This window comes from Xyrauchen texanus, chromosome 29, assembly GCF_025860055.1.
Source record: "Xyrauchen texanus isolate HMW12.3.18 chromosome 29, RBS_HiC_50CHRs, whole genome shotgun sequence".
NCBI lineage: Eukaryota > Metazoa > Chordata > Actinopteri > Cypriniformes > Catostomidae > Xyrauchen > Xyrauchen texanus.
The window spans coordinates 39,425,439-39,452,229 of record NC_068304.1 but is presented as its reverse complement, the minus strand read 5'-3'; the positions used below and the strand labels follow the sequence as shown (position 1 = coordinate 39,452,229).

The 26,791-nt window shown below is 40.5% G+C and overlaps 1 pseudogene; it reads right to left on the bottom strand.

The window, feature by feature from the left end:
• The window catches only part of LOC127623078 (arylsulfatase A-like), a 34,779-nt pseudogene extending 17,207 nt beyond the window's left edge, over positions 1-17,572 (bottom strand).
• Between the last annotated feature and the right edge of the window lie 9,219 nt (positions 17,573-26,791).

Here is a 26,791-nt window from a genome sequence, read left to right as displayed (position 1 = left end):
GTCAAGGCTCTTAAAGGAACAGTTCACAAAAAAATTATAATTCTGTCATCATGTACTCACCCTCATGCCATCCCCGATGTGTGACTTTCTTTCATCTGCAGAACACAAATGAAGTTTTTCAGAAGAATATTTCAGCTCTGTAGGTCCATACAATGCAAGTGAATGGTGGCCAGCATTTTTAAGCTCCAAAAAGCACATAAAGGCAGCATAAAAGTAATCCATACAACTCCAGTGGTTTAATCCATGTCTTCGGAAGTTATACGATTGATGTGGATTAGAAAAAGATCAATATTTAAGTCCTTTTTTTAATATAACTTCTCCTCCCTGCCCAGAAGATGGCGATATGCGCAAAAAAACAATGTGAATCGCCAAACACAAAAGAAAAGAAAGTGAAAGTGGAGGTTTATAGTAAAAACTGACTTAAATATTGTTCTGTTTCTCACTCACACTTATCATATCTCTTCTGAAGACATGGATTAAACCACTGGAGTCTTTTATGATGCCTTTTGAGCCTCAAAGTTCTGGTCACCATTCACGTGCATTGTATGGACCTACAGAGCTGAGATATTCTACAAAAAATAGGATGCACAAGTCCAAAAACATGCAGGTTAAGTGAATTGGAGACTCTAAATTGCCCCGTATGTGTGTGAGTGAGATTCCCCCAGCCATTGGGGGTTGCGTCAGGAAGGGGACCCTGCACCTACAACTCTGGCAAACGCTAGGAAAGAGAGAGAGAGTTTTGTGTGAATTGCAATTTTTTTTTTTTAATAACTTTATAGATCCGGACAAAAAAATGAGCATTACATCATAGTCCCATAGTGTTAAAGGAATCTTGCAGATTCAATACAAGTTAAGCTCAATCGACAGCATTATTGCCAAAATGGTGATTACCACCCAAAATGATTTCGACCTGTCCCTTCTTTTCTTTGAAAATAGTCACTTACAATGGAAGTCAATGGGGCCAATCCGTAAACATCTCAATACCCACTGTTTCAAAAGTACAGACACAAGATGTAAACAGTGTGTGTGTTTTGGCAATGCCATGTGTAGCATATACAGTCTGTGAGTGTGTGTGTGTGCTCGTGTATGTGTTAACACCAGGGGAGGATAAGTGTGAGACTTTGAGGAGTTTTCCATTTTGTTATCACAGTTTAGCCTTGCTTGACTCATGTTTCTCAATTGGGGTTTTGTGTCCATGGGAATAGACCAATCTGTCCAGATCTGTCCTTTGGGTGTCATGCATTCCCCCCCTTACAGGATGTGGTGGTGTGTAGAAAAATGAACTTTCTGTCGGTGATCCCTAATGGCATCGTAACGGATGGGTTTACATGAACGGACCCAATCTAACTCCAGGAGAACATCAGGGGACAGGAAATGTCTCTCTCCGACACAACACCAGAGAGAGTGCTTAATTCTTCAAGTAAAGTGTGATAAATCCTAAACAGTCTCTCAGCGACTCTCTCTCCCTCTCAGAGGAACAGAGACAGACTTTACCACCACATGAATAAAAATAGAGAGCAGAGATTGAGGACAGAAATTCAAGAGTCTCGGGGAGTTTGCCACAAAGGTTTATTTTGCGTAATATACTTTTTAGGAAATCTGCATGGGCCTGAATAATGATATATTGTACATTTAAATGATAAACTTAGAAACTCGTTCAAGACTATAAATATGCTGCAGTAACGTTGGCAGTATTTACTAATAGTTGATTATTGAATATTGACTCAGTTTCCTCTAGACTATCGCATTATACTTAAGCCACATTCAATTTGTCTGACTGTCATTGCATTGGATAAAAACCAAGAAGCATCTGCAGACAAATATTGGTCGCCAATATTGATTTTGTCCCCAATCTGGAACGCCCAATTCCCAATGCACTCTAAGTCCGGGTGGTGGTGGACGAATCTCAGTTGCCTCCGCGTCTGAGACCGTCAATCCACGCATCTTATCACGTGGCTTGTTGAGCGTGTTACCGCGGAGACCTAGCACGTGTGGAGGCTTCATGCTTATTCTCCGCAACATCCACGCACAACTCACCACATGCCCCACCGAGAGTGAGAACCACATTATAGCGACCACGAGGAGGTTACCCCATGTGACTCTACCCTCCCTAGCAACCGGGCCAATTTTGGTTGCTTAGGAGACCTGACTGGAGTCACGAACTCACAACTCCAGGGGTGATAGTCAGCATCTTTACTTGCTGAGCAACCCAGCAAGAGACTATTAATACTTACAATAACAGTCAAAAAATGACTAAAACCGCAATTGCGAGTGGGGTGGCCCATGGCGCATCCAGGCTTCAGGTCCATGGTAGCCACTGCCACCCCTGGCCACACTCTAGCTCCGCCACTGTTAAAATATGTCTCTCTTTTGGGTAAACTTTAATGTTTTGATACATTTTGCATTTAAATTGTTGTTTTTTTTAAACTCAAATATTTTATATAATATTTTTGTGAAAAAAATCAAATGTAAATGCTTTCTATATTTTTATGATATTTATTTTATACTTAAGCAATATCACATGAGCAAGAGTGCGATATGGCCCTATATCAGAACTGATGTGATTCGGCCGCAGGCCGTGTTTCGTAGGTAATCAGTGCTGATTTAGGGATATATCGCACGATTGTGAGTGTGATATTGCTTATATACAACAGTTCAATGAACAAGTACATTTAAAAAATGAGGAAAAACTGAATATGGTCATAAAAACACATTTGTGCATGAAACTACTTTCTTACGTGACGGATCAGAATCTGCCGTTGCTGGTTCAAAACAAATGATGCGTCCAAACCTCCGATAGTAATTAAACAATGTCACTTCAGAAATATTATCACGGCTTGTGCTGTTTCTAACAAGTCATTGGATAAACAAGGATGGACGGCTGGATGTGTGTCTGTGTGTGTGTGTGGAGCGGTAGTGTAGCAGTTAGCGCGCTGCGCTACGAACCTGGCGACCCGAGTTTGATTCCCGCTCATTGCCAACACCAGTGACAATTATCTGAACCAGTCCCGGGCCTCCCCTTGGTCGACTCAGCCTAAAATGAGTACCTGGTGCGGTGTATAAAACATCGCCACTGGGGAGACAAAGGCGGTTGGGCGTGGTGCTGGCCACCCACCCCCTCGTGTACCGTTCCGGCCTTCATAGGTGCTTGCTAACTTGCCCCTACAGTCTGTTAAGGCTAAAGTGTGTGCGTGCGTGCGTGCGTGCGTGCGTGCGTGCGTGCGTGCGTGCGTGCGTGCGTGCGAGCGTGCGTGCGTGCGTGCGAGTGAGCGAGCGAGCATCACCTGTTTCCACATCCAATCAGAGATGCTGTCAGCTTTCTCAGTGGAATATAGACATCCAAGCGGGGGTATTCCTCTCTATTTCACGGTAGCCGGTGCGCAAGTTCTGTAATAAATCAGTCTGTTGTGTCTCTCAGCTGTGATGAGCCATAATCCTGAAGTTAGCCGTTTAAAGCTATTCCCTAGCTTTGGTAATGTATTAGCGATACATGTACAAGCGATCATGGAGCGCAGTTCTAAGAAAACAATGACTAACGGATTCACTTTACGTCACCAACTGGCTCATATTACACACAAAAATGATCTTTTGCCACCCCCTGCTGGATAACATAAGTAATGTCAAAAATAAAGACAGTAACTCCTAACAGATACACTTTAGTTTAGAACAGCATGAACACAAGCGGAGTGATACACACAGTGAAGCGTCCGAGTGATGATGTTGTCACACCATCAGTGCTCATGGAACCTCTCTCGTCCAATCAGATTCGAGGACCGGAACTAACTGTTGTATATATTAATATATTCTATTCTATTCTATTCCATTCCATCATATCATACAGTATTGTACAATAGTAAAATATTTCTTCACTTTCACACATTATATTAATGCTCTGATTAAACCCACGAGCCCTTATTTGTCATGAAGCAAACCCCTTGAGATTCTGTTTAATATCACTCCATGAGGACGTATGTGTTCAAAGTTGGTGAAACACCCATACGGGTTATATCATTTAAAACCTAGCAAATACATTGTCATGAAGTGTGATATTTTGATATGTAATGCCGTGACATTCCTATATTTTAAACGTGGGTTATGGGTCCAAATATGTGGCCACTGTACAGTCTACAATTTGCATTAGTAGCATGTAAAGGCTGGAGTGGCCTGATGCACACAAGATCAACAGAAGACATAATCCAAAAATTGAAATATTTATAAGCAATTACAGTAATAATTGTCCCGAATCGTCTTGGTCCTGATGCAGAAATCACAGACGTGAGAGCCTCTGAATTGTGGTGAGGACGATGGCTCGCTGTGGCTGATGTATCCAGTGATGCCAAGAGCGACCCAAGACGTACAGTATATAGAAAGGGATCGGAAAATGTTCATGTTGTGATTGTATCTGTAACTCCGTCATGATTTTAGATCACTAGATGGTGCTGCTTCATCATGTCCAGACGTGACAGACACATGAACTGAAATCCCAATCTCAGAAATGGCACGAGTTCTCAATCACAGTTGGCTATAACAACCTGCAGCTCTTGACAGACTGACGCCGGGCCTCTTGATTACATAATCTCATTAGAGTAACAGCATGAACCTGCCAGGACTGTATGCCATCGTTTATTCATTTGTGCTGATTATAAGTATGACTACTGCAAGTCAGTGAATGCATTTCGAGAGATCACTATCACCAGAGAAAACATATGGTGTTTTTCCACTAGATTTCATGGTACCTGAAATTCTGTATTTATGAATACCTTTAAACATTGTTATATGATTCTAGGGAAGTACGTTTGTTCTCTCTGATATGCTTCAGGGTTTTGCTGATATTATTTGTTTTGGGCGAGTGACGTGATTTTCCCCACAGTGCCATGAGCGCCAACACAACCTCTTATTGTGGCATACATCCATTTGTGTAATCTCTGACTGTAATTGGCTCGTTCTGGTGCTCTGAGAGAGCTTCTGCAACCAAGCCCAATAGCACACTCTTGTTAATGTTTAAAGAGTCATTTGGGTAGCAAGAGCAATTTCAGCTAACTTCAGTTCTCGCGGCTTAACGCGGGTCATTTCCTGCCTTTGTCTCTGATGTGCAGAGGTGCTGGGATTTATGAGTGTGTGTGTGTGTGTGTGAGAGAGAGAGAGAGAGAGAGAGAGAGAGAGAGAGAGAGAGAGAGAGAGAGGGAGGGAGTGAGCGAGAGAGAGAGGGAGCGAGCGAGCGAGAGAGAGAGAGAGAGAGAGAGAGAGAGAGAGAGAGAGGGAGCGAGAGAGAGAGAGAGAGAGAGAGAGAGAGCAAGAGAGAGAGTGAGAGAGAGAGAGAGAGGGAGCATCTTTACAGTTTGTACAGGTGTGTGTATGAGATTGTGCGGTTCACTCAGGATCAAGAGTGCAACTAATTTATTTTTGCATCCAAATAAAAATAATTACATGCATCGCAATTAGGCATTTGTTCTAAACCCTTTACCCTAAATGTTAAACTTCTGCAATTATTTCATCCCAAACCACTAAACAAAGCCAGCTCAATTCAAGCTTCCTGAAGATAATTTTGAGATTTCGTTTTTTAGATTATTTTTTTGTCTCTTTTTCATTTTTCAATTTCAGATTTAAAGGAATGTTCTGAGTTCAATATAAGTTAATATCAATTCAGAAGACCTTGCATGACAACGTATGATGTGGTTGCAAATGCTTACATTTTGGTACAGTCCAAATGGGAAAAAAAGACACACTCTGATTCCTCCACAAAAGGAATATCCAACATACTCTTATTTTTCCATAAGTTCAAGTATGTGCAAATAAAGCCGACACATGATACATAGGTCATATGATCGCTGTGTGTATGTAATAGACTAATTAATTACATGTGTGTTGGATAGTTTGAATATAAGAGTATCAAATGTATCTAAATGTTATAAGAAAGACAGAGAATAACATACGGTGGGACCAGGCCGGAAGAGGAAGAATGGTAAGGATTGACACCTGTGGGAAATCACCTCTAGCAGATGTTTGTATTGCAGTGAGAGCTGGAGAGGGATAAAAGGGCAATCCAAACCACCGGAGAGAGAGAGAGAGAGAGAGAGAGAGAGAGAGATAGAGATGCACGCAGCAGAGTTGAGCTGTGAAAAAAATATTTCTTGAATTTTCTATGAATATTGTTTCCTTGTTTTTTAAGGGTGAACTTTTGGATCAAAATACTATGCAAAAATATTAATTAAAATTAATTGTTTATTGATTGCTTAATTTAAAAAAATTCAATTAATAATTAAAGTAAAACTTTATGCATGTTATTGGACAAGTTTAAATAAATGAACAAGGCAATCCCTAAAAGTAATCAGTTATAATATTTAAAAATGTAGTTATTCTTTTACAGGGTTTATTAAGCTAACCAGCTGCAGACAAAGAACTATCGGCAAAAATAAAAACTAAATAAAAATAAGACTTGACCTAAACTTGGGCTTAAAAGACTTGACTTGGCCTTGAAAGACTTGACTTAGACTTGGGCTTGAAAGACTTGAGACTTGACTTAGACTTGGGCTTGAAAGACTTGAGACTTGATTTAGACTTGGGCTTGAAAACTTGAGACTTGACTTAGACTTGGCCTTGAAAGACTTGAGACTTGACATAGACTTGGCTTTAAAAGACTTGAGACTTGATTTAGACTTGGCCTTGAAAGACTTGAGACTTGACTTAGACTTGGCTTTGAAAGACTTGACTTAGACTTGGGCTTGAAAGACTTGAGACTTGACTTAGACTTGGCCTTGATAGACTTGAGACTTGACTTAGACTTGGCCTTGAAAGACTTGAGACTTGACATAGACTTGGCTTTAAAAGACTTGAGACTTGACTTAGACTTGGGCTTGAAAGACTTGAGACTTGACTTAGACTTGGCCTTGATAGACTTGACTTAGACTTGGCTTTGAAAGACTTGACTTAGACTTGGGCTTGAAAGACTTGAGACTTGACTTAGACTTGGCCTTGATAGACTTGAGACTTGACTGAGACTTGGCCTTGATAGACTTGAGACTTGACTTAGACTTGGGCTTGAAAGACTTGAGACTTGATTTAGACTTGGGCTTGAAAGACTTGACTTAGACTTGGGCTTGAAAGACTTGAGACTTGACTTAGACTTGGCCTTGATAGACTTGAGACTTGACTTAGACTTGGCTTTGAAAGACTTGACTTAGACTTGGGCTTGAAAGACTTGAGACTTGACTTAGACTTGACCTTTAGAGACTTGATTTAGACTTGGGCTTGAAAGACTTGACTTAGACTTGGCTTTAAAAGACTTGAGACTTGATTTAGACTTGGGCTTGAAAGACTTGAGACTTGACTTAGACTTGGCCTTGAAAGACTTGACTTAGACTTGGGCTTGAAAGACTTGAGACTTGACTTAGACTTGGCCTTGATAGACTTGAGACTTGACTTAGACTTGGCCTTGATAGATTTGAGACTTGACTTACACTTGGCTTTGAAAGACTTGAGACTTGACTTGTACTATACCTCAGGGACTTGTGAACATGTCTGATATAATAGGCATAGATATATATAGATATAACAGATAAGAAGCAAATTCCTTTACCCTCTTCACTCTGTATGGAGCAGTCTGACCAACATTGTCTGAATGGAAGGAACGGTGTAACCTCAATGACACCTTGCTGGGGGGCAAATTAGAAAGGGCACAAAACCCAAACCATGACCCAAACTCCAGATGTTACCTCCTATCCAACATCAGCTTTCACACGAATTAAATGTCCCATCTGCCTGTACAGACAGCTTCTTTAGCTTTCTGGATAGCATTCAACTCCAAAAGTCCTTTTAATCTGCTGAATGTTTGCCACTGCTAACATGTTATGGAACATTCAGAGTCAAATAACATTTAGAAGTCTGTGGGTTTCAACTGATGGCTAATAATAAGAGGCAATTTTCTCATAAATCAGCCGATCATGATGAACAGTCCTTCTCTAAGCAGGAAAACGCAATCACAACAGACTCCCCCAATTACTGCCCTTATGAGAAAATACTGTGACGTGCATGTTATTGTGAAAGCATCAGATGGTAATACCATGGTACTTTCATATAATATAGCATTGCACTGAGATTAATGTACCAAGGTATTTATTGCCAAGATACTTCAAAGATTACCAGTTGTTTGGCATTGTGGTTCAGGTGAAGACAAATAAACAAGAGATGATCTCAGTTCCCCCATCAAACCGTAACAGACCCACTGAGAGACTATTGGAATACAGACTAAAGAAGTATGAAATAGCATTATCTATATCCCATAACAAACACTGTCCTGTTGCAGCAGATCTTTTGAGCCGTAAGCCGCGGCTGTGAGCCACATACACACTCTTACATTCAGTGACTCAGTGAGTTTTTGGAGGGTAATAGGTGTCTATTGTCCTACTGGTCTGTTGCTATTGTGTGTTTTGGATTGTTAAACTAGAGGGACAGGCTTTGACTCCCTCTTCCATTTAAACTCAGTACATCTCAGCACACACACACTCACTCACATACTGCATCAACACAATAATGGTCTATGTCCAATTACTGAGAGGTTCCAGTAATGACTGTTATTGTAAGTGTTAATAGTCTCTTGCTGGGTGTAAACAGGGTAATGAGAGTGTGTGTGTTTGTGTGTTTGAGGGATATGTACAGTGACATTATTTTGTGGCTTTCCTGCTACTTTGGTACTCCAAATATTACCCCGTTTAAAGACACCATGAAATCAAAATTCAGGGCTCCGGACTAACATATGAGAGCAATGGCATCCATGTCACAAAGTCCTATGGATGGCTGCACTAGCATCTGATATGGTAGCACCCAATGTAACTGCCCGTAATACAGCATATTTAGATTGTTCTGATGCACTAAGATTGGTGACATTATACCACGGACCACCAATGGCTCCAGCTCAATTTCTTTCCCCTGTGGCGCACCCTGAAGCGTGTCGCATCTGGATGCACGTCACGTCAGCGCGGAATACCGTGGATCAAATCCCGTTGTGATCAGAGAGTAATCAGTGATGGCTGCTTTGCAAATGTTGCATTTTCACATCTAACATTACATCTTCGTGTTCCGAATTTCGGTAAGTATACGCCGATCTCACTGCGAGATCGGTCTGATTAAATTTGATTAAATTTCAGTCATCATAGTGATGGTGGCGTAGTGGGCTAAGCGCATATCTTGTAATCAGAAGGTCGATGGTTCGATCCCCACAGCCACCACCATTGTGTCCTTGAGTAAGGCACTTAACTCCAGGTTGCTCCGGGGGGATTGTCCCTGTAATAAGTGCACTGTAAGTCACTTTGGATAAAAGCGTCTGCCGAATGCATAAATGTAAATGTAAATCTCTTCCAATTTCTGAGGGCAAACAAAGCATGGAAACATTTACAGGTCTCCTTACAACAAAGTTTAGTAACTATGGTTTCTAAAATAAAACAAAAAGCAAAATTGCAAAAAATGAATTTAGAAACAACAAAACAAAAAATACTTAAAAATGTGCTAAGGTTAAAAAAGTGCTATATAAGTGACATTATTTCCTCCCCATTCTGCAAGTTATGGGGAGGAAATTATGTGGCTTTTATTTAATAATCTTTCAAATGTACAGATGCTCCTCTACTCCTATTACTAATGTCTGTGTCTGGATCGCATCCTGTGTGCATGTGCTTGAGAGAGAGAGAGAGAGAGAGAGAAGAGAGAGAGAGAGATTGAAATATTTAAGCAACAATACCAAGCTCATTAAGACCAACAGGGCAGAACGCTGGGATATGTCTCTGCTGTTCCTCAACAGTTCAGAGAGAGGGCAGGAGATGAGCGGCAACACACACACACAAACACACACAAACAGGGTTCCTTCCAATAAACTTCAAGTGGATAGGCTTTGGCCATTTTAACTTCAATTTCAAATCACTTCATGCTGATTTTGGTGGGCACTGAACCAGGAGCCAGTGTCCATCGATATATCACTGTACAGGTAGAGCACGGGGAAATCATTCACAGCGCTCCGGCTCAATACTCGCATGAAGTTTGGCTAAAATAAAAGAAGTGAAAAGGCTCCACTCTTTTTATTCTGCTATGTTCATTTTAGGTATGATTTCTAGGTTTTGAATAAAGTGCATCAGATTGGTGCAAGTATGACAAAATACATATATAGACCAAATACAGTATATCGACCATTTCAAGGACGTAAACAATAACAAAGGAATTGGAGTGCTACTGAAGCATTTCTGGCTGCAGCATTTTTATAACCCAGAACTGTGAAAATAAAATGAGCAGTGTGTACTTTAGAGTCTAGCTAAAACAGAATAAATGAGATATGTGAAAACTGAAAATAACTAATGAGGTGTCATTACCGGTATTTGTATTTGGTTAAGTCTGATTTGGATAAGAGTGAAGCACATCCCACTGTTGTTTTGAATGAGTTTAACAACTAGCCAGACATGTTCAAGGAACGAAGACGTCACGTCCTTAAAACCAATGAAAAGTTCTTGGAATGGTATATACTATATATACACACTCACCTAAAGGATTATTAGGAACACCTGTTCAATTTCTCATTAATGCAATTATCTAATCAACCAATCACATGGCAGTTGCTTCAATGCATTTAGGGGTGTGGTCCTGGTCAAGACAATCTCCTGAACTCCAAACTGAATGTCAGAATGGGAAAGAAAGGTGATTTAAGCAATTTTGAGCGTGGCATGGTTGTTGGTGCCAGACGGGCCGGTCTGAGTATTTCACAATCTGCTCAGTTACTGGGATTTTCACGCACAACCATTTCTAGGGTTTACAAAGAATGGTGTGAAAAGGGAAAAACATCCAGTATGCGGCAGTCCTGTGGGCGAAAATGCCTTGTTGATGCTAGAGGTCAGAGGAGAATGGGCCGACTGATTCAAGCTGATAGAAGAGCAACTTTGACTGAAATAACCACTCGTTACAACCGAGGTATGCAGCAAAGCATTTGTGAAGCCACAACACGCACAACCTTGAGGCGGATGGGCTACAACAGCAGAAGACCCCACCGGGTACCACTCATCTCCACTACAAATAGGAAAAAGAGGCTACAATTTGCAAGAGCTCACCAAAATTGGACAGTTGAAGACTGGAAAAATGTTGCCTGGTCTGATGAGTCTCGATTTCTGTTGAGACATTCAGATGGTCGAGTCAGAATTTGGCGTGAACAGAATGAGAACATGGATCCATCATGCCTTGTTACCACTGTGCAGGCTGGTGGTGGTGGTGTAATGGTGTGGGGGATGTTTTCTTGGCACAATTTAGGCCCCTTAGTGCCAATTGGGCATCGTTTAAATGCCACGGCCTACCTGAGCATTGTTTCTGACCATGTCCATCCCTTTATGGCCACCATGTACCCATCCTCTGATGACTACTTCCAGCAGGATAATGCACCATGTCACAAAGCTCGAATCATTTCAAATTGGTTTCTTGAACATGACAATGAGTTCACTGTACTAAAATGGCCCCCACAGTCACCAGATCTCAACCCAATAGAGCATCTTTGGGATGTGGTGGAACGGGAGCTTCGCACCCTGGATGTGCATCCCACAAATCTCCATCAACTGCAAGATGCTATCCTATCAATATGGGCCAACATTTCTAAAGAATGCTTTCAGCACCTTGTTGAATCAATGCCACGTAGAATTAAGGCAGTTCTGAAGGCGAAAGGGGGTCAAACACAGTATTAGTATGGTGTTCCTAATAATCCTTTAGGTGAGTGTAAGAGATGCACCGATGTGTTGGCCAAATATCGGGATCAGCCGATAAAAGCAATTATCGGACATCAGTCGATTGTTTCAAATCAGCCGATGATTAATGTGCAAAAGTGAGTGATATTTATACGTGTAAAGGGTCATCACATGACTCACGTCAGCGCTACAGAATACATTGAAGTCTATGAAGTGACGTCACACTAAAGTGTTTTTCACACATGTTTTTGCTTCACCAACAATGTCTTTGAGAGTTACGAAGCAACAAGATATATTTAAAAACTGTCCAAATTTGTGAAGAGACATTGAATGTCTCATAATTTCTTATAATTAAAAATGACCTTATCGTTTACGAATATCAGAGACCACAGTTATTGAACTCATTTAAATTCACCAAGAAAACACTTCTAAACATAAACTTGTCCTTTTATTACTTTCTGATATCAAAGCAACTACAAGCTTATTTTCTCTCTTCCAAATACATGTTTTTAATGTTTATTGTTCACACCTCCCGCTTATTTACGTGGCAAACTGGCAAAATCGCCCCTTTGTGACGCTTTCTGCAACTCTTGTCATGTGGAGGGCGATGATGCGCTTGACTCTGGGTTCAGCCTCCAGAACCAAATCACGAGAAAAAAGTTATTAAATGTCTTATTATCATTAATATATGAAAATTAAAATGACTGATAATAATCGATTTGGACAGAATTTTTACGACCTTGTCGGTCAAAATGACCGAAGATGAACGCAAATGAACGCAAGCACTGTATGTGATTTTTTTTTTTGGGGTTTTTTGCATAGACGAATTTCAAACATTACAAGTAAACATGCTACTAAGACAGACAGAAAACATGGACAAGTTCTGGAAAAGGAAAAATATTGACTATGGTTAGCCTATGTGGGATAGTAGTGTACCGCATCATTTTTTTGTCGTAAAAAGTGTGCTGTGGCAGAAAAAGTTTGGGAAACACTGCACTACAAAGTGGTGTAGAATAATGCATAAATATGTGCTAAAAATGTTACTCTACATTTGCAAATTATTGCAATATCTTATCTTAAAAAGGAGTTCCTCCTAACCCTCTATCTTTGTCAATGAACCTCAACTCTCTGCCTCTCACCTTCACTGTATCCCAAAGTTCCCTCATCTGAGAATCAATTACCCCTCCACCAGTAGCAATGCTGATTCAATTCCAACCTGTCCAGCTTGATCACAGCAATCGTCCCCTCGTTCCCCTTGCTCAACATCTCACTCTTTTCATCCAGTTCCTCATTTACTCCATCACCAGATATCAGTATTAAGAGTGCAATAATGTAAACATTATCATAGCGGCAAGGGCCATTGTCATTGTGACAATTGGTAGTGTTAGCATAGCGCTGTCAGTTTTCAGTTCCGCAGGTTTGCGTGCTGTTGAATAGTAAAAAGAAACACACACACTCTGGGACGTGAGGGAAATGTGTTCTGTAATGCCGGTGGATTCGTGTACACAGGAACAAAAATGTTCTTCTCTAGGGAGCCGGTGTGGGAAAAACAAACAGCATGACAAGACATGATTGGATTGAGTTTGTGATGATAAGAGTGTGAAAGTTTCTGCAGTGTTTACCAGCTGTGCACCGACATACACTGTCACATAGTCACTGATAGAGAAATGAAACCAAAGACATGTCTGCTTTACTTTAAATGTCCTTTCTGGGCAGTCTCAGAACAAGTGTGTATCAGTGTGTTTTTTTTGTACAGATATATGGGGCAGCTGTAGCTCAGGTGGTAGAGCGGGTCGGACGCTAATCGCAAGGTTGGCGGTTCGATACCCGGCCCACATGACTCCACATGTCGAAGTGTCCTTGGGCAAGACACTGAACCTCAAGTTACTCCCAATGGCAGGCTAGCGCCTTGCATAGCAGCTCTGCCATCATTGATGTGTGAATGTGTGTTTGAATGTGCAGTGTAAAGCACTTTGTATACCGCTAAGGTTAAAAATGCGCTATGTAAGTGCAGACCATTTACCATAAGAAAACGTACTATGGTGGTATCTTGGTTCTGTGGTGGTATCAGATGGTAATGCCATTGCACTGAGATTACTATGCTCATACACCATGGTATATAAACATAACAATGCAACTAAATATTTAAAGAATGTACCAGCTTCAATACAAGTTCAGCTTAATCAACAAAGTTTGTGGCGTAATGTTGATTACCACAGAAATAGAATGTAACTGCCCGTCGAGTCGACGCAGAACACAACCGTTGGAGAGACCGCCCCTGTAAGGACACCAAAAACCTGTCTGAGATAGCAATCACATTTTCTCCAAGATTGTTTTAAGATATCAGCATCATATCCATCATATCAGCAATCGTGTCACATGGCTAAACCATGGATCTGGGAAGTCACCAAATATATTAAACAGTAGCCCAGGAGGTAACACCCGCCACCCGCAAAATGCGACGAGGCTGAATCCATTCCGTGAGCTCCAAATGTATTTCATGCGCGGGTAATATTTGCTCATCGACCTGCAACAGGCGGGCGACCTGTAAGACATCAAGAAATGCTGTTAGTCACAAAGACACGCGCTTGAAGACACACTTTATTATCAGACAATGAGACAGTGTCTGATTCGCTGTTTGTTCAGAGGCATGCAACGCAAGCCTGTCTCGTAGAACAAGAGTTTTTTCTCTGTTTCATTCTTCTGAAAACTGTTTGCAAGAATAATGTCGTCTATGAGAATGCTGCAGATCATCTCAGGAGGTGCTGTGAGTTTAGTTCACTTTATTTCCACGTGGTTTGCATGCATTGTGAACGTAACTCTGCAGGTTCAGTAATATATATCTTTATATTAGAGAAACAAAGATAATGCAAGACATGTTCACATCGTCTTTTTCCCTTGTATGAACTTAGAAGTTCCAAACTATTTAACCTGTTGATACGCAATCCTCCCGCACACGATGTTGACGTCACTCTGCTTACATTTAATATATAATTTACCATCTATAAATGTAATTAATGTTAACAAATTATACATTTTTTCAAAGGTCTAAGGGTTCAACATTGATATCCGATCTCTGTTTCACGATAGCAATGCTTCAGAAACAGTGATTGAGTTATTTGTGCAGGAGTACAAATGAAACATGCGATATCAAAACGGGACTTTTATTATGAAAACACGATCGCCAGATGAATCCAGTTCAACACACTTGGGTCAATCGTCCATGACAAGCGTTCATTGAAAAACATCCAATAGCACTTTTTGTCCATAAAAGTGATAAATCTGAGAATTATTGATATATTCTCCATTGTTTACATGAGATCTCTCCTGAAAGAAATACCCTTCATCATAGTTCTTCAACAAACTGCAATCTGAGCCGGATTCATGTTGTAAAACTGTTTATGATCTTATATATTAGAGTCTCGTAAACAAAACGAGCCGTCTCCAAAGTCTATTTTTAAAATTGGGGCGTAGTTTTATTCATAATAGTCAAGCAGTGCCATCAGAATTTATGTGTTGTCTTGAGAGGCGGAGCCTTAATTTTACTCTGAACACTTCCAGAGATTTTACAGAGATAAAAAGCTGCAGGAACCTCATTTATTATTCAATCATCTTCAGATTTGAAACATAACTTCTTTAGACTCGTGGCTTTGGGAACATTGTATTTCTGGGTTGTCTTGGCACTTTTATTATTGTTATTTTAGATGATAAAAACATGCTCAGCACAAAATATTTCCATTACTATAAACTTCAGCTTCTCTAACTTTAAAAAATAACAACATCTATTAATTATGACACTTGGGAAATAAACCCCAAAGTGTCTTCTTTCAAAAGATACTACAACTGTGTCCATACTCCAAAGCGTCCCTAAATACAACCACTAAAGTTCAAGTATGTCATTTTCATGGTTTGTGCTCAAAAAGGGGGCGTTCATCAACAGGTTAATTACCATGGTAAATGAATATGGTACTCATTTAATACCATGGAATATTTCAAAATATTACCATTTGAATCATTAAAGTACCATTGTATCATCATAATACTTTTTTGTTAGTGATATCACATATATGGTAATGTGTAAAATGTGCAGTAGTTATGCCATAGTACGCTATATACTGCTTTTTGTAAGTTTGTAGTCTTGGAGTCTGTACAGTCTGTGTGAAAAGTAAGGATTAATGTTTAATTGTCTGGGGATTACATGTTCTTAAAGATACGGTGCTGTTTCTCCCCACAAGGGAGTCCTGTAGAGTGAAGGTGTGTGTAATGCGCTATACGGTAAATGGTGTTTATTACGAGTTTATGTCTCTCCATGGTACCTCATTCACACTCACAACATGTTTCATGAGCAGATAAACATGCTGTCCTTAGGGGAAAAGTTGCTCTGAGATTTTTATGCTAACCACAGGAGGTTTTCAGCAGCAGCAGGTATTTGAGAGTGATTTCCTCAAGTGCGCAAGTGCTTCCTGAGCTCGTCTCACAGAGCCAGACTTTCGAATATTTGGGGTTTTTTAAAGGCCGGTGCTGATATGCAGAGAGCGGGGTGTCTGATAGGCCGATATAATGTCAATATAGCACACAATTTAATATAGTAAATAACATAAACATAAAATCTTCAGCAAACAATTGCACATACAGGTCATAGTGAATAAGTCATTTACTCATATTGCACGTGAAGCGCTTTTACTTTGAAGTTGCACTCATGCGCTCGTGCGGATCTAGTGCGAACAGTAATCTCCTGATAGTTTAAACGGCCTGGATCGCCTGCTTGGATTGTCGTGGACTGACTATCATGATTTGTGAATTAGAGCCAGTCTGGATGGCGCCCCGTCCTGAATCTGGTGGTGGAGGAGTGTGACAAGGAGGAGGAGGAGGACGTGGCCGGGCCATGAGGTGCACGCTCGGCGCTGAGTTATATGGGAGGAGCCGGAGATGCCAGAGAGAGAAAGAGAGAGAGAGAGAGAGAGAAGCATGCGGCCACTGTGTGTGTGCGTGTCTATGTGTTTTGATATGTTTAAGTTTCTTTGTATCATTAAAGTTTACGTTGTCTGCTCAGCCGGTTCCTACCACCTGCTAAAAATCATTGCATTGCTTGTTACAGTATTCCTTGGTACTGCACATTTTAGCAAAACGTAGTAGTAGGTGATCTGGGTGTTTCCATGCAGCGTTTGCATTTTGTACACTTTATAGACAGTAGTATGGATGTAGGCTATTCTGAGTATAGACAGACACAGAGAGAGAGAGAGAGAGAGAGAGAGAGAGACGGATACAAAGAGAGAGAGAGGAAATGAGGATGTATAATGAATGAAGGTGTACCTTACAGGTCTTTCTGAGAATTCAAATTTTACACTGTGAGACACAATGAGCTCATTCAACACTCAGATGCATTCATCAGTGCAAATGCTTTAGATATTATAAGCAATATAAGACTCCGCTATGTGTGTATGTACATGTAATACACATTTTAAATCACATTTGCACGTTCTATTTTTCAGCTGGTTGTTGGCAGCTCATTGCGACCTCTTGAGAGAACTATTTAATAGAGACAGAACATTGTTGCTGTTGTTTTCCTCTTGTGTGTGTGTGCATGTATGAGAATGTCTTTGAGAGTTTTGGTCAAACCGGAAACCTATCTTCACATAACAGCAATGTGTTGACAGGGCTATTTCACTGACTGCCCCCCACCCCCACCAAGCAGTGTTGCCTGAGTGAGCAGGTATTGTTTTCAATACTAAGTACGGATCCACTTACCTGCCTGCTGTCAGCTGCACACAGAAGGGCAATGTGAACTGGTAGTGACCTGTCCACTGACCTGGGACCAGCTTCATGACTCTATCTCTCTGGTTCTCGCAGTGCAACTCGGCTGGATACATCTGATCGCTGTCTGATTGCTGCTCCACAGGTGAATAGACCCTCCACCCACTCCCTCCCTCTTTCCTCCCTCCCTCTGCTGGATGGGCACTAGTGGATGGAGTCGAGTTATGTGTGAACTTTGGCTTGTAGGGAATGAATATACAACACTAAGGTTGTGTTAGGACCGAAAGAGACAGTCTTTCTGGATTATCTGGATTAAAAGTTCTCTCGGCAAACAAGGTAAAGTGCAAAGGAATCATTTATACTTCTATTAATGGTGTTGCTACATGCTTCCAGTTATCTACTTTCTTATGGCAGACCAACTTTCTTTGCTCTTTTACTTTTTAACTGTTTTTGCTCTGTTATTTTTGATATAGCCGTTCGTCATTGCGTAGGATTTCTGAATCGATCACAAGATGGTTTTGGCTAAATGATACATTTGAGTTCTTTAGGTCACCATGGTTTCTGGGTACTTTAAAGCACAAGTGCATTGATGATTTTCTAAAGTCCTCGGGCCATGTTCCTTAATGCATCCCACTTTATAAATCGCGATTCAATGCAAATTCCCACTGTTCTCTTCTGTTCGGTCACTCATTTATTAATAAATTCAGTCAGTCACTGAGTCAGATTTACAAAAATGTAAGACTAAAGGGACTTCACTGTAGTCCTTCACGTGCAGTAGCGGTTTTAACCACCGAATATATTACTATTGTGTACAACACATCCTCAAAGTAATGCAAATACGGTATCATTTACATTTATGCATTTGGCAGATGCTTTTTTCCAAAGCGACTTACAGTGCACTTATTACAGGGACAATCCCCCCGGAGCAACCTGGAGTTAAGTGCCTTACTCAAGGACACAATGGTGGTGGCTGTGGGGATCAAACCAGCCACCTTCTGATTAATAGTTATGTGTTTTAGCCCACTACACCACCACCACTCCATATTATAATGGTATCATATTATAATGGCAAACTGGACAACATAAAAATTTTTTTTTTATACATTTATGTAGGTAAATATTGCTTTTTGTATCACTGTTTTGTGGAAAACTGTAAAACATGCATTAATTAACTTTTAGCTAGATTTTTATTTCATTAAGAATTTTGAATGTACTGAATTTAAAATTATGATTCAAAATTAATTTTATGCAATTCTTTTAGGCAAACATTTTCAGCTTGGTCGGTTGCTTGGGGCCTCAAAAATCGTAAACCCGCCTGTTCACGTGTCTTTGTAAGTCCCATAACTCATTATCCCATAAGCATGTCAATTCTTACCATCCCAATGTGCAGCTAGTTTTTCTCCCTGTTGACGATCCACTCAAATGTAATATAATTTCAACATTGTACCGGTTGCCGCCGAGCTTTTGAAGTGTCAGCTAATGATCACCGGACAGTTTGGATCAATTATACTTTATAAAGCAGAATAAAGCGTGCTTTTCATATGGAGTTCAATGCAGCGCTGGATGTCCTGACATGCATCATGAGCATTCAATAGCTAAAGTGAAAAGACAGCCTACCAACGGATTCATATTAAAGGAGAGATTAATGTGCATTGCAATGAATACTAGTTCTATCAGGAAGACTCGCAGACTTGAGTGAAATTTAAGATGACATTTATTTGATGAATATAATATAGAAAAGTAATGTCTCTATGGCATAAGCCCCGTCTGGCAGTCCGAAGTAGTTGTACTCGGAACCGTCATATCCTGCCGGAGATAGGAGGCAGGGGCGAGGAGCTGACCCCCATGTAGGACGGGACTCAACAGGTGGTGCTGGGGTGGTGGAGGTTGCCATATTAGCACACTGAATCAGCAATGTGATTGTGAGCAGGCTTATAAAGCAATGGCTTACATGTGATTGGCTAGGAATTACCCTAGTCTTCAAGCTAGAACTACGCTGCACTTACATTTCTTTCAGTCAGTCAACATCCCGCTTAGATTTTGGGAAATGTTTAATGTCACTCAAATTGGAACTATTTTAGTGAATTTGTGTCTTTATACTGTGTTAAAGATATCTTGGTAATACTTTACAATATGGGTGCATTAATAACCATTAATTAATGCTTAACTAATGCACAGATAATAATGAGTTAATGTATGACTCATGATTAACTAATGCACAGATAATAATGAATTCATGTATGACTCATGATTAACTAATGCACAGATAATAATGAATTCATGTATGACTCATGATTAACTAATGCACAGATAATACTGAGTTAATGTATGACTCATGATTAACTAATGCACAGATAATAATGAGTTAATGTATGACTCACGATTAACTAATGCACAGATAATGTTGCGTTAATGTATGACTCATGATGAACTAATGTACAGATAATAATGAGTTAATGTATGACTCATGATTAACTAATGCACAGATAATAATGAGTTAATGTATGACTCACGATTAACTAATGCACAGATAATGTTGCGTTAATGTATGACTCATGATGAACTAATGTACAGATAATAATGAGTTAATGTTTGACTCATGATTAACTAATGCACAGATAATACTGAGTTAATGTATGACTCATGATTAACTAATGCACAGATAATACTGAGTTAATGTATGACTCATGATTAACTAATGCACAGATAATACTGAGTTAATGTATGACTCATGATTAACTAATGCACAGATAATACTGAGTTAATGTATGACTCATGATTAACTAATGCACAGATAATACTGAGTTAATGTATGACTCATGATTAACTAATGCACAGATAATACTGAGTTAATGTATGACTCATGATTAACTAATGCACAGATAATACTGAGTTAATGTATGACTCATGATTAACTAATACACAGATAATGTTGAGTTAATGTATGACTCATGATTAACTAATGCACAGATAATACTGAGTTAATGTATGACTCATGATTAACTAATGCACAGATAATACTGAGTTAATGTATGACTCATGATTAACTAATGCACAGATAATACTGAGTTAATGTATGACTCATGATTAACTAATGCACAGATAATACTGAGTTAATGTATGACTCATGATTAACTAATGCACAGATAATACTGAGTTAATGTATGACTCATGATTAACTAATGCACAGATAATACTGAGTTAATGTATGACTCATGATTAACTAATGCACAGATAATACTGAGTTAATGTATGACTCATGATTAACTAATACACAGATAATGTTGAGTTAATGTATGACTCATGATTAACTAATGCACAGATAATACTGAGTTAATATATGACTCATGATTAACTAATGCACAGACAATACTGAGTTAATGTATGACTCATGATTAACGAAGCATTCATTAATGATTGCCACATCATCAACTAATAAAGAGTCTGTCTGATTAATATATTAAGTCATATATGAATTGTTATTAATTAAATGTGTAATTGTGGATTCATTCTTTAACAACTTATTATATGAGCTAATAGTGTTAATTAATGTGTTAATTACCACAATGAGCCGAAGCCATGTATTTGAAATTCCACCCAATATGGGTGCACGAATATGCATTAATACATGCTTAATTACTGCATTAAATAATAATGCAGTAATTAAGCATGTATTAATGCATATTCGTGCACCCGTATTGGGTGGAAGTTCATATACATGGCTTCAGCTCATTGTGGTAATTAACACATTAATTAACACTATTAGTTGTGCATTTTGTACAATTATGTATTTCTTTCTTCAGAAATGTATCAAAAGCAGAATTTTTATTCTGGGACCTTTGACCTTTGACCTCATTCAGAGGTGGTTGCTTAGTAATTCTTATATGTTGCCAGGGTGTTCTGGATGGTTGCCTACTAGAAAAACAGCCCTCCAAGTCTCTATGGTATTCTGTTCCTATATATGGTCTTGGAATCGTTAACAAGACTTAAAATCAAGAGTCTAATCGTTTAGAAAAGAAATAGTGCAACAAGCAGAATGATTTATGGTGCCATTTATGTCCGTAGCAGATGTATTGTGACAAGTCACATGCCAAAGATGAATACTTGATGTTAGGGATCAAGTATGAGCAATAGCAGGTAGCACTAATAAGAGCACAGATATATGCAGTGTATGTGTAGCGGTGTGTGTGGATGCGTTCAGAGCTCATGCCCTGCGGCTGTGCCTCAGACTCTCCATCTGTTTCAATTAAAGTGAGTGCAGGACTCTGTGCACTACCGGGCTTAAATGTCACACTGAGAGAGCTTGCATCCTGCCCACAAATATCACCGCTGCAGAATAGAAGAACTCGCGTACGGCACATGCACACTCTCTCCTAAATAGCTCCTAAATGTTTGAAAATGAAATATTGGCCTTTGTTTGTGTGGTTTACTGAGACTGTGAATGAATAGACCATTTCAAGAATGTAAACAAAAGCAAAGTAATTAGAGTGGTCCAAGCGTATTTCCGGATCCTAGGTAAGGTAAGCTACTCGGTGGCCATCTTTGGAATGCTCTTGGGCAGTTTGGGCAGCTATTTTCTATGTAACAAGCATCATGAAAGGGAAGCTCCTATCTACTTCAATGGGGAAAGACCAAAATCTCCAATACGGTTGGTCAAGATTACTGTGGAGCGGAGGGGGGCGGAGCCGGGTCGGAATATTGCGCGCCCGGTCCCCAATCGGCCCGATGAGGCGCCCGAGGGATAAAGGCGGCCGGTGACGATGGTTCGAGAGAGAGAGAGAGAATTACGGGCATGTCTGTCATGTGTGTGTGTGTGTTTATGTTTGTGGGTTTTGGTTTTGAGTTTCATTAAATATAATTTATATTGACAAGCCGGTTCTCGCCTCCTCCTTGCCCATCCTTAACCGTGTTACAATTACGATAAAAGAACATATTTCAAATAAGCAGTAAAATCTTACAAGACTGTGGTGGGGTGAGAAAGAGCCTCGGAGAGGCATTTATTTACAATTCTCAAAACAAAGGAGAACCTGGGGCCTTCGCGGTGGAAAGAGTTTGTGAGGGAAGAGTAGTGAAGACAGGGGAAGGTTCAGGTGAGAGTGGGCGGGGTTTCTGGCGGCCGTGACGCGCTCCACACCTTGGTCCGAGGCTCGTGGGGCAGTGGCTTCACTCGAGTGTCCCAGCTTCCTTGGGCCTCAGCTCTTGAGGGGAGTAGTGACCCAGGATCATGTCCCGTCGGCCGTGATGCGTGCTCCAATCCACGGTGTCGCATCTAACTCGCCGCATGACCCTCCCTGCTCCGTTCATGCACCTGAGAATATGCTTCCAGGTAGAGATTGGTCTCCTGAGGAGAGGTGCCAACGGTGTTTCAAGGTAGCGGTGATGAGGCTCTTCATTGTGTTCAGGTGAGCCCCATCACACGCCGCCAAAGGGTGAAGTCACCCAAGATGATGATCCAAGGGAGGGGCGTGTCATCCCATCATAACCCACACCTATCATATAGTTTCTGAAGACATGGATTAAACCACTGGAGCCGTCTGGATTACTTTTATGCTGCCCTTCTTTCAAAAGTCAAACTGTCCGTGTCACTCCCTGACAGGGTAAACTTTAGGAATGTTTGCTGTTCATCTCTGTTAATAAGTAAATGAGAGTTTAGTGAGTTTCCCACGGAAATGCATACCATAGCATTCCCTGTCTTTCTCTGTCGTCCTGTCTCACTCTCTTGTACACACACATGCACCCTGTCTCTCTGAAATACAGTAGATTCATTCTTTCGTCTCTGTGGTCAAACGTGTTGCATGTACATTCGTCATGCTGAATATATTATAACGGTCTCCCATATAGTGAGTTTTTATTCTTTTTGTATAAATGCCTTCTTTTCTCAGGAATACTTATTCTTGTGTGCCGAAGTGGATGTTTTTGACGATGAAAGGATTCACTACTTGTTCAGTAAATGTACTGGTTTATATAAATTATAAAACATACACAATCATTACACAATCATTTTGATGTCAGTTTGCTTAACGGAATTTATGTAGAAGACACTCGACTTTTAACAGTTCATTCTTTACACTTAAAGATGAGGTGCGATGTTAAAGTATTTTCTTCAGTCCCAGATTAATATGCAGTCAACTACAAGTTATCCATTCGTAGTTTTATTCCCCTGAACCGTGTAAACACTGTGGAGTGAATTCACTAAACAGTTGTGCCACTTCTGCACTTGGTATTTTAAAGCAAAAACATGCAACTTATTTACTAACCACCCGCAATCTTGTTTAAGCAAGGGCAAACAGCAATTTTAATTTGTCATTGTCAATCCTTTCCATGCAAACATGGATCCTTTCTACATAAACTAGGATCATTATAGATTGTGCTGCTCTCACAAAACTCTTTGCTCTTTGTCTGGCATGATGTATATGGTGGTAAATTTTTTTTAATTTAAATATGATGTTTGTTTGCATTATCTATTGATCATAATAGCAGTAATTGGGGGCTGTGGCTCAGGTAAAGCGGGTTGTCTGCCAATCGCAGGGTTGGTGGTTCGATTCCCGGCCCACACCACTCCACATGTGCTTGGGCAAGACACTGAACCCCAAGTTGCTCCCAATGGCAGGCTAGCGCCTTGCATGGCAGCTCTGCCGCCATTGGTGTATGAACGTGTGTGAATAGGTGATTAGAAGCGGTAGTGCAGCGGTTAGCATGCTGTGCTACGAACCTGGTGACCTGAGTTCGATTCCCGCTCATGGCCACCAGTGATGATTATCTGAACCGGTCCCGGGTGACTCAGCCTAAAATGAGTACCTGGTGCGGTGTGTAAACATCGCCACTGGGGAGACAAAGGCGGTTGGGCGTGGTGCTGGCCACCCACCCCCTCGTGTACTGTTCCAGCCTTACACTTGCCCCTACAGTCTGTTAAGGCCCAAGGGGGATCTTTGAGACAAGGTGTAAAGCGCTTTGGCAACTTCTAAGGTTAAAAAAAAGTGCTATATAAGTGCAGACCATTTACCAATTCATCTATTTATGATCAAATGATGAAGATGAGCTTCAAATGTCCTGATGTACGTTGTAGCCAAGCACACTTCGGGCATGTTTTGTTGGGGTGTTTGCACTGATGTCTGATCTGGCCAAGAGTTAATAGGCCAGAGAGAGCGTGTATTAAGAAATAGCACATTTCCGCAAATCATACCCCCCTCAGTTTGTGTTTCGTACAAAAATTTAATTTGTGTCGTCTGAATGGATGTATGAGTGGCTTTGCCAATGTTCGTTCTATTTTTGTTTTTCTATGCTGAGCAAAACCTATTTCTATTGGGCGGACACTTTGGCCAACTGAATATGCAATATTCTGTATGTACTGTCATTCAGAATATACTGTATGTAATGTATAAAATAATGTACGTCATGCCGGGGGCTCCCCGGCCTGAGAAAACGAGGGAGGAATGCAGCAGGGCGGAGGGCGGGGCGGGGCTGTGATTCTGCACACCCGGCCCCTAATCAGGCTAATTAGCCCTCAAGAGGGATAAAGGCCGACCGAAGATGGCAGTGCGACAGGGAGAGATTTACGGACAGCTGTCCGACACCTTTGTGTGTTTGTCTTTTTGTTTAAGTTTTTATTAAAATATTATTTATATTGTTAAGCCGGTTCTCAACTCCTCCTTTCCATTAATCCCTTTACACTGCGATACAGATGATAATCCAAAATGTATTTCCAAACGTTTTCCAAATTTCTACCAGTTTATCTTGTCTACCGGTGTATCGTAACCATGTTTTAACCATTATTTTTGTGGTAAAATTGTAGTAACATCTAAATATAACATTGAGCTCAATGTGTTGGTGCAGGGGCAGGGCCAGAAGAATAGCATGGGGTGGCAGTTGACACCCTAGAATTGAGCTTTGCCACCCCCAACTCGGACCCCGCTCACGTCCCGAAGATGGTACGCAATGGCTTAACCCGTCCGTGTTGCACATGGTCCATAACAACGTTCCGCCCATGTCTAGGAGGACAGAAGTTGGTCTGATTCGAACGTGCATTGCCCACGTGAGAGCCACAACTCAGCATGCGCTAGCCACTCTCATCTTCAATGAAATCATTGTACATTTACATATCTACGATATATTTATTTTTGAATCAGCTGATTATTACCAGCAGGGCTTGATTGGTAATCTGGTGGGTCGATCGCACTTTGGGGCCGATTAAGAGTGGACTGGACATCGGGAGAACCGTGAATAAGCTGAAATGAGCTGCCGAGTTATTCAGAACGGGCCACAAAACGGCGCCGCGAAATACCGAAGGGGGCAGCGATATATATAGAAAAGTACAGCGACCCCCCCAAGATTAATACTTGGGTTTAAGAATGTTTTCAAATGTGCAATAATTATAATTATAATAATAATAATAATAATGATAACACCAAATGTTTTAGTGTATATCATGGTGATGATGTCAGACTTTTCACCATCTGAGTGTTGCAGTGCAATACTGTCTTTGCAACCATGGGTCTTATTCACAAGACATATCCCGCTAATAATATACGGATAAGGCTTATTACCTTTCTCTCTCTTTCCCTCCTTTTGTTTCCTTCACACATATTCAGAGCGTGTGGTGCTTTCATTAGTACTATCTGTCAGTGTTAATAAAGGAGAGGTAAATAATTGGACACAGCGCGTTGCTGTAGGTTACTTCCGCCACAGTTTTGGCTCCTTAATTAGCAGGCTAATTGCATTTAGCTGCTTTTGACGACAATCATAGGCATTTACAAACAATTACGAAACATCTGTCAGAATGAGGGTTTGCACGACTTTGGCAACCATCTCGCACATATACACCACCGTCCCCTATTGAAGCGTCTGGAACAACAAGATCTTTTCTTGCTTTTATAATTAAAGGTTGAGGGTAAACACATTTCTCATGCTGGAAATCTGCGAGTTAAGTCTGGTCAATGGTGTATCAATTGTTTATTTGTCTTCATCTGATATGTAACACATTGAGCATGTTGGATTCGCTGGAATGTGCAGAAAACTATTTGAAGATTCTCATTCAATAAAAAAGGCTTGGTTGCTGAAAGTGAATCTCTGACTCTATAATCCTTCTTTTAGCTTGTTTGAGAGATTTGGTTTAAATTTAAGCTTTGCATTCGGCAAAGGAATGTGGGAAGACCTTTGGCTATCTTTCCCATCAGCCCCTTTCTGTCTTTTAGTCCCCCATGAGTAATGGAAATCTCACAGCGATTGGCCACAAGCACAAACCAAGACAATGACCTGACAACGGGGGCACTGTGAAGTTTGATCGGTGATCTCATTATACTTCAAACATCCCACAAATTAGGCAGATTTATTTAAAG